Consider the following 8,617-nt stretch of genomic DNA (forward strand, 5'->3'; position numbering starts at 1 on the left):
GCTCAAGCAGGCTAGTTAACAGATTTTTGTGAGACAAAGTTGTGAATTATGGAAGACCTAGTAGCTGCCAAATCTAGAGTAAGATTAATACCTCATTAAGGCAAGAACATCAACAAGAGTTGCAGAAAGAATTACTTCAGCAACAGGAAAAACAACAACAGTTGATGGAGATTCGGAAACATTAAATGTTCGTTTTTGCCAGACGGCAGACGGCGTAACAGAATTAAGTTATGACCTAGAGGATGGCCTAACGTTGGCAGCGTACTCTAGAAGGTATGAAGACATCTTCAAGGAAGATTGCAGGTTGTGGACAGACAACGAAAAAGTAAGACTGTTATTATCAAAATTAGCATCGGCTGAACATGAAAAATTTCAAGATGGATTGTATTTTCAAAATGCAAAAATGTTACAGTTGCTCAAACGTAGAACACAAGATCTCACGTTGCAGAGCAAAGTTAGGTAGGTCAAACATAATAAATTCTAAAGTTTTCTCAACGGAAAGTAGAAGCGAGGAAATTTGTACATGTAAAATGAAGGGAATATTGAATTACAACTAGATACTGGTAGTGACATCACGATTATTAATACCGACACGTGGATAAGAATTGTGAAACCTACGTAAAGAAAAGAACATCAAAAATTGCACGAGGTGTGACAGGTGGAAAACTATACTTCGTAGGCAAAATGTGGAGTGGTATTTTGGGGGGAAAAAAATGTAGAGCAAACGTTTTTCTGGTACAAAATGCAACCAATCTTTTCGGTACGGAGTCGTTGGAGTTGTTTGACTAATGGAACCACCCCATAAATCTTTTCTGTAAAAAAATAAAAAGCTCTCCCAACAGTGAAAATAACTCAGCAACTGAATTGAAGAAAAAAATTAAAACACTTGTTTCCTGAAGTTCTTTGGGATAAATTATGTCTGTGTTCTAAGACTGAGGCGTGTTTTCAAAAAAGGAAAACGTTGTACCTTATTCAAACCTAATAGAAAGGTACCATTTACTGCGATAAATCAGGTAGATGAAGAAATAGACAAACTGGAGAAATTGGGAACTATTCAAGAAGTAGATTATTTTAGGTAGGCAGCACCAACTTTGTGTATTAACATAAGCGACAAATTGAGGACGTGTACCAATTATTCTACTGGTTCGAATGACTGCTTAAAAATGTTCCTCTATCTACTGCCTACTATGGGTGATATTTTTGCAAAATTAAACGGCGGTAAAATATTTTCGAAACTGGATCTGTCTGATGCGTATCTCTGAATTAAAGTAGACGAGTTTCTAAGAATGAATACGCACAGAGGACTATACAAATATAATAGATTGCCATTTGATCTGTAGGTCGCACCTGCAATATTTCAACAGGTTATGGATGCGATGTTGACAGAATGTCAATTTGCAATTCCATACCTCGATGATGTATTACTTAAAAGTAAATCTTGTAATCAGCACATCGAACATGAGAAGTGTGGTTTTCAAAAACATAAGAGATTACGGTTTCACACTCAGTGAGGAGAAATGTGAATTCTTTAAGCTTGAAATTAAATATTTAGGATGAATTATAGATAGAAATTGAAGACGACCTGTCCCATCGGGTGTAGACGCAATGAAACATATGCCTCCCCACATAACATAGCGATATTACAAGCTTTTCTTTGTCTAGCGAACTGTTATCAAAATTACATACCAAATTGAGATCTCCGCTTAATAATTTGATAACGAAAGACGCCAAATGAAATTGGTCAAATAACTGTCAAAAAGCATTTCATGATACTAAAAGAATATTAATATCGGATTTGTCGCTGGCTCATTTCGATCCTGCAGGGGAAATTGTTGCAGCTCCTGGAGCTCCCAAATACGGTGTTGGAGCAGTTTTGCTACACAAGAGGGTAATATGAAGGCGGTGTTCATGCCTCAAGTTCTCAGATCTCGGCAGAAAAAAACACTACAGTCAGATAGAGAAGGATGCTCTAGCGATTATTTTTGCCTTGAAGAAATTTCACAGATTTTTCCACGGTAGAATTATTCGACTTCAGGCCGACCACCGACCGCTAATCTCAATTTTAGGATCAAAGAAACAAATTCCTACCGATACAGCTAACAAATTACAACGCTACGATTCAATATTGTTAAATTACAATCTTAAAATGGTGTGCATTCCTTCTAAGAAAATTGACCATGCGGATTGTTTATCTAGGCTAATTCCAAAGAATGAGGATCCGCTGGAAGATGCGGAGATAGCCGCATTACAATCAGAGAAGGAAATTAAAAACGTTGTGTATAATATCATACAGGAGTTGCTAGTGACTGTATAAAATATAAAAAGTAAATAAGTGGAGGAAAATACATCATAAAAATAAACAAAGGGAAACATGAATGCGAACCATTTTTCACTCTACGACGATGTATTAATTTACGCAAAAAGAGAGGTAGTACCAATTGTACTACAGAAACGAATGTTACATGAATTTCATAGTGGACACCCGCAGATGTCAAGAAGAAAGCTTTGATGACGAGTTACATGTATTGGCTGAAAATGGAGCGAGACATTGAAAATTTGGCAAAACCATGTAGATGTTGTGCGCTAGCAGCCAAGGCACCACCGTGAAATACCAATCGTAGACTGAGACAATCCAGAGTACATAAGCACTACGCTGGACCAGTGAATGGCGTGTACTACTTGAGCATTGTTGATAGCTTTACCCAGTGGCGGAAGTATGTAGGTGCAGTCAATCTACCTCGGAGGCAACAATAAAGTTCCTGCACGTTACGGTGTTCCGGTCACCGTAAGTATCGGACATTGGAACACAATTTACAGAATATGAGTTGAAGACATTCTACAAAATGTATGCGCTCAACCACATGTTTAGCCCGACGTACCACCTGAGGTCAAATTAGCAAACAGAACGATTCGTAGATACTGTCAAGCGAGCGTTACAAAAGCAAGGAACGAGCTAGGAAATGACGAAGCGCTAACTTAATTCTTAAAGATGTAAAGAATAATTAATGAAAGGCCAACGATGAGAGCAGAAACGACCGACACCTAAATCAATTACAAATCAGATATACAAAAGAAAGGAAGGAAATTTGTAATGGAAGTGTTTTATGACATGTTCGAAGTGCCAGCACCAAAAGAGAATGGGCGTAGAAGGAGCAGTAACAGAAAACCTAAACAAACTGAACATTCAGAAATAATTCCTCAGCGGAAAAGGTACTGAAATCGCTAGGGAGGCATTTCAAAAAGGGAGTGGTGTTGTAAAGTAGGAAGAAAAAAAATGGCATAAATTTGGTTTGCTACGGAAGTCGAAATCTCAAAAGGGAGATGTTGTGTCGAGAGTCACGACACATCCTACAAGAATAGACTTGACTGAATCGTTTGTTGGTCCGTGTATAGTTTGTAGAGAGTTTGTTGGATTGTTACGCTGTTATCGTTATATATTTAATTGTTACTACACCGTTATGGTGTAAACAAGTATCGTCATAAATAGTGACGATATTATAGCAATTGGTGACGAGTAACTACGTTACAATACATTCTATGCAGCATCTAACACTAGCTTTCTCAACGTTCCTCTTCCTTATCTTTTCCCTTCAACTTCAGTTTCCCTCTGCTTTCCATCTCGCTTTTGTCACTAATTTTGTTTTACGATTTACCTTTCAAATCTTCAAGGTAGGTGTTGGACCTAACATGCCAGTTAAAATTAATTACATGAGTGTGCGTTTCGCAGAGATATTTTGTGGTATATTTAGAAGGAGATTAATTAAGTTATGAGTGAACACCTTTTTAAAATAGGTTTGACATCATCACCGTAGACATTCTTCGAATATGAGAAAGCCTCTCTTTTATGAATATTAATACAAGCTTCCTAAGTCTTCAACGTCGGTTAAGATAAGATGTATTTTCACTCTAGTGCAATTATACTAATCAGTCGCATATGTGTGTACTGAAAATCTTTTCAAACTAGTACTCTAGAATGAAATATGCAGGTGTAACGGTTTTTATCAGAATTTAACTCTTTATTTGTTTGTCTTTGAAATGTAATTTATTATTAAAGCTGTTTCAAATAAATAGATTTTACAGAACATGTACTCCTTTAAAAGGTAAAATTTCTGCTACTGCATCTTTTTGTTTGTTCTGCAGCTATTCTCATATGATACGAAGTCGTCACAGTGAAAAGTATATGCAATTCAATCAACGGCTATTACTTTTAGATGAGGTGCCGTCAATTTTCTCTCTCACATGAATAGGTTGAAATATATTTCACAAGCGAAATCAATATGTAAATGGCTGTCCTTCGCTGGCGTGCTAATGCAATTAGAATTCCGTACATATATTTTAAATGTTTCGAAGAAAGTAAGCCAGTAGCATTGAACTATCTTGACCGACACTCAGGAACTGATAATATAGTTGTAGATGAAAGAATTTGATATATTCACTCATACATATATACATAGATACATCAGTATACGTACTAACTCCAAATATTGCAGAAACATACAAACATGCACAAATAACTTGAATTTTTTTTATTCTTAAATTCCGATGTAAGAGACTTGGAACTAGGTTACACACCAGTTCTCTCTCCATTGGCGAGATATCTAGAAATAAAACTGAACAATACCATACATAAATGCATATGTATCTGTGTTGAAGTTCATTTTAGATGATGTATGAAATGAAGAGCAAAAGGCATGTATTTGAATAACAAAAATATTATATACCAAACAACACAGATCTTGTATTTATGGAGATATCCTTTCCTCTAATATCAGATAAGTTAAATCAATTGCCTGGCAACAGAGACTACACCATATGAGAAGAGAAAGTAATCTCGAAGTTGACAACATTGATATATTATGAATGAAAGGACAAAAGGCTAAATGTAGACACGTGTTTCGACATTAGTGGAATTTTCAGCAAAACACCTACTCTAACCTAAGTTTTACAGATGGAAAAGTGTAGGGCAGGTACATTACGAGTAATGTGTTAGATATTTTCAATAACTGCATTAATTTCTGACAAACACCCACTGACATGGTTGCGTTTGATATTGACGAAAACGATTAATATAGATCTAAACCAACATCCATAGCTTGTTTGAGCTCTTAAATGAGTTAGCAGTAGATAGCAGATTGAGTCAGGTTGGGTTTGCGCACCACAACAGCAGCAGCAACAACAACAACACCAACTACTACTACTACTACTACTACTACTACTACTACTACTACTACTACTACTACTACTACTACTACTACTACTACTTTAAACCAAATGACCTAGTCATATAAAGCATCACCGTTTATTACAAAGAATTACATGTATAAAAAAGGAATCATTAAAACTAATATGGTAGAAAGAACACAACATAAAGAATGTTATATGGTTCACGTTTACTCACTCAGTTTAGAGCACCTAACATGCCATTACATTTAGTAGCAAAGTGAGCCCAGTATTTCTTTCTGAGCGATTTCGGTTTGGAAACGGCCCTTGCTTTAATGACATATCTGTTTTGGTTTACTATTGTTTTCTATTGATTTTGGATCATAGCGGAAAATAATGATAAAAACTTAGCCTACCGAAATCAACAAGTTACGAAAAGTTTTGAAAAATCTCTCCCTAGCGCCAAAAATATCCAGTATTAATTTTTTAATGCAGGCCGATGGTCGTATATATTTTAGTTAAGGTATAAGATACTGCCCCAAGGATTATCTACAAGATCCTTCATCTGAACATTTTGAGTCTGTGATTTATGCTGATAGATCTACTTGTATGCCACATCGTTTTTTCGCTCAATTTCCTCACGCTAACAGACAGAAAATTTAGTGACGATATTGCCAGACCTTCCTATGAGTACAAGATCCATTCCATTAACATTTTCAGTGTTTAAATTAATATCAGCTAAAATGTTTATCCGCTCATAATTTGAATTGAAAACAATGTTTGTGAGGGACAGAGAATATGTTGATTATGCTGTTGTCGCTTCTGCTATATTGATTTTGTTGTTATAATTCTATATCAAGGTCGGCTTCGGTGCTTAAGAAATTTTTACATTTTCTTGGAAATTTGCTACTCTCGGTCTTTTATATTATCTTACTTTATTTATTTTTGTAGAAATAGTTGGAGTTTCCTTCCTTTGGAAATCATCCTACACAATTTGCTTATTATTTTTATTTGTCCCCAGCGTCTCATTTATATTCTCCAATGTCCTTATGTTGCCACTAACTGAACGCTGGATTCACGTGTCAGTTTGTTTGACTAAAGAAAAGCAAAGTTTGCAATTACTGTATCGTTGGTGCTGATGATATTTCGTTGATTTCTTGCCGGTGACGGTATTACTGATGTTGTTTATCATATTGGTGGTTTCTTAGGCCGCGTTAAGGAATATTGCCACCTACAAATCTACCATCACATTCCTTGACGATTCCATTGAGAGTCACAGTTGTTTGTTTGGATCATTGTGATCATGTCATTTATTTCATTCTTTGAAAGAATAGCACTAGTGAACAGGTGTGGTTATACAGTATAAAACATATATCTGCTTTGTAATGGTATCACATAGAAGTAGAAATATTTTAACATGTAAACACACATAGGAACCACAAATAGTCTTGGTGAACCAACACAAGCTTAGTGAATGCAAATGACAGCTTAGTGAACACAAGTTTAGTGAATGCAAATAAAAACTGGTTTCTGGTTTAGGTCCAAGGTCAGTAAGTTATCAAGAACGAGGTAGTCTATAGATCATCCCCAGAAGATCAGTGGTATTTCATTTTCTTGAAAAGAGTTACAAGTAAGTTTGCCCTTAAAATAAACACTGCAAGGTCGTTTTTTACCATAAGATAAAGATTTTGGCATTTCATCTAATTCTTGAACAGTTAATAATAACAAATAACAAAACAATAAAATACTTCAGTTCACACAATACTGCTTAAACTGTAGAAAGAAGCACATAATTAAATTGAATGTCGATACTTTCCTGGCAATAATGCTATTAGGATGAGAAGTAAAGTCAACCGTGGAAGCGTATAAAGCCAGAACGTATAAATAGATGTTGGTGTAAACTACTCAACACGCTATCGCTTCTTCCAGCTGTTTAACTAATAGCGTAGAGAAATCATTGCACGCTATATTGAAATATAAAATAAATCGTAGTGATATTTATTCAGTATTTGTATAAAGAAAAATAATCATCTCGCTAAACTGCATTAAGTGACCCATACAAATCAGCGTTTAGAAGTGAATTGCAAAAATTGAAAAAAAGAAATAGATTTCACTCTTTTACTGTTTTAATTGTCAAGAAATAATCTATCGGTCTTTCCCCCAAAACACAACACCATTACACTGGTGAATGTAACAATGACAATTGTCTTGAAATATTTTAAACAATTTTCTGAGATACTTTGTGCTATTCTTCTGCGACGGTGGATATTTGAGAGAAACGTAAAATAAATTAAACAAAGTGACTTTAGTGGCCTCCTTTTTTTCTTCCATTTTGTTTAGCTGTTACAAAAACAGTTGGCTCCATACAGTCGGAAATTTGAAATGATATTGGAGACTAAATATGAAATGAGATACCAAAAGAAATAAAGAAAAGAATGACTTATAAGTACATTTTAATCTTGTAATCATATTAGGTGTTTTGTTATTTATTGTTCTATTTCAGTTTTTTCATTTCATGCAATCATTTCAAAAGATCATATTACATATATTTCTATACAGAACTAATTCATCACAAATGTATTTACTCATTCTTAATATATTGTTTTAAGTTATTCTAGCATAATTCTTGGCAATTCTGAAACAAAATAGTTATGAATTATTTTCATAAATATGAATTTTCGTCTGTGAAACAATTTTTTTCCTATACATTGTAGTAACTATATATTTGCTAAATGACATCAAAAATGGCATTTAAATTGCTTATCTATCTATCTATCTATCTATCTATCTATCTATCTATCTATCTATCTATGTCTTTGGCCGAACTGCAGTTGGGGATCAAATAGAGACCGAGGCTAGGCGAATGACACCGCGAGTGCCGCCTTGCTCTCAAGCAACTCCGCCATCCGGGACCAAACTTGTGCGACTTCAATTCCACAAGGGCGTTCTATAGAGTATTAGTGGAGGGGATGTGCGACGACGCTATCGGGCAGAATCTGGGCGTCAACAAGGAACACCTGACCCGCCTGTTCAGGACAACTTTCGAGCCGGGACCTATGGACAATCACCAAAGATCCCTTGCCTGGCAGTGCCATAGAGAAGCATTACCCATTCGGGATAAGCTCTACAAGCACGGCTCGAGACACACCGGACCGACTTGCCCGAGATACGGTCAGAGCGACGAAACCGTTCTGCATGCACTCGTGGAATGTCCAACCATTTCGAACCTGTGGGCTTATACCGAACGGCTGCTGTCGTGTGTGGGACGAGTTCGCCTGTCGGCAGAGTCTGTCGCGAGAATTGCTCCACCACCTTCCCTTAACCAGGAAGGCAAGGCAGTCTTCATCGTACTGGTGGCCATAGCGAAAGAATGTGGGTGGTGGACTCGAGCGAAATGTCTAGAGACAAACACAGCTCTGGCTAATCGCTCATCAACGTTTTCAAGTACCACTTGAAA

The 8,617-nt window shown here is 36.1% G+C and overlaps 1 long non-coding RNA gene across 1 annotated transcript; it reads left to right on the forward strand.

Annotated features, from left to right (window-relative positions):
* The first annotated feature begins 3,534 nt into the window (after positions 1 to 3,534).
* On the forward strand, positions 3,535 to 7,630 carry LOC128249888 (uncharacterized). Its single transcript, XR_008266023.1, has 2 exons — positions 3,535 to 3,669; positions 7,501 to 7,630. It is a non-coding gene; the product is annotated as an uncharacterized LOC128249888 (long non-coding RNA).
* Positions 7,631 to 8,617: the final 987 nt, after the last annotated feature.

This window comes from Octopus bimaculoides, chromosome 18 (assembly GCF_001194135.2).
Source record: "Octopus bimaculoides isolate UCB-OBI-ISO-001 chromosome 18, ASM119413v2, whole genome shotgun sequence".
Classification (NCBI taxonomy): Eukaryota; Metazoa; Mollusca; class Cephalopoda; order Octopoda; family Octopodidae; genus Octopus; species Octopus bimaculoides.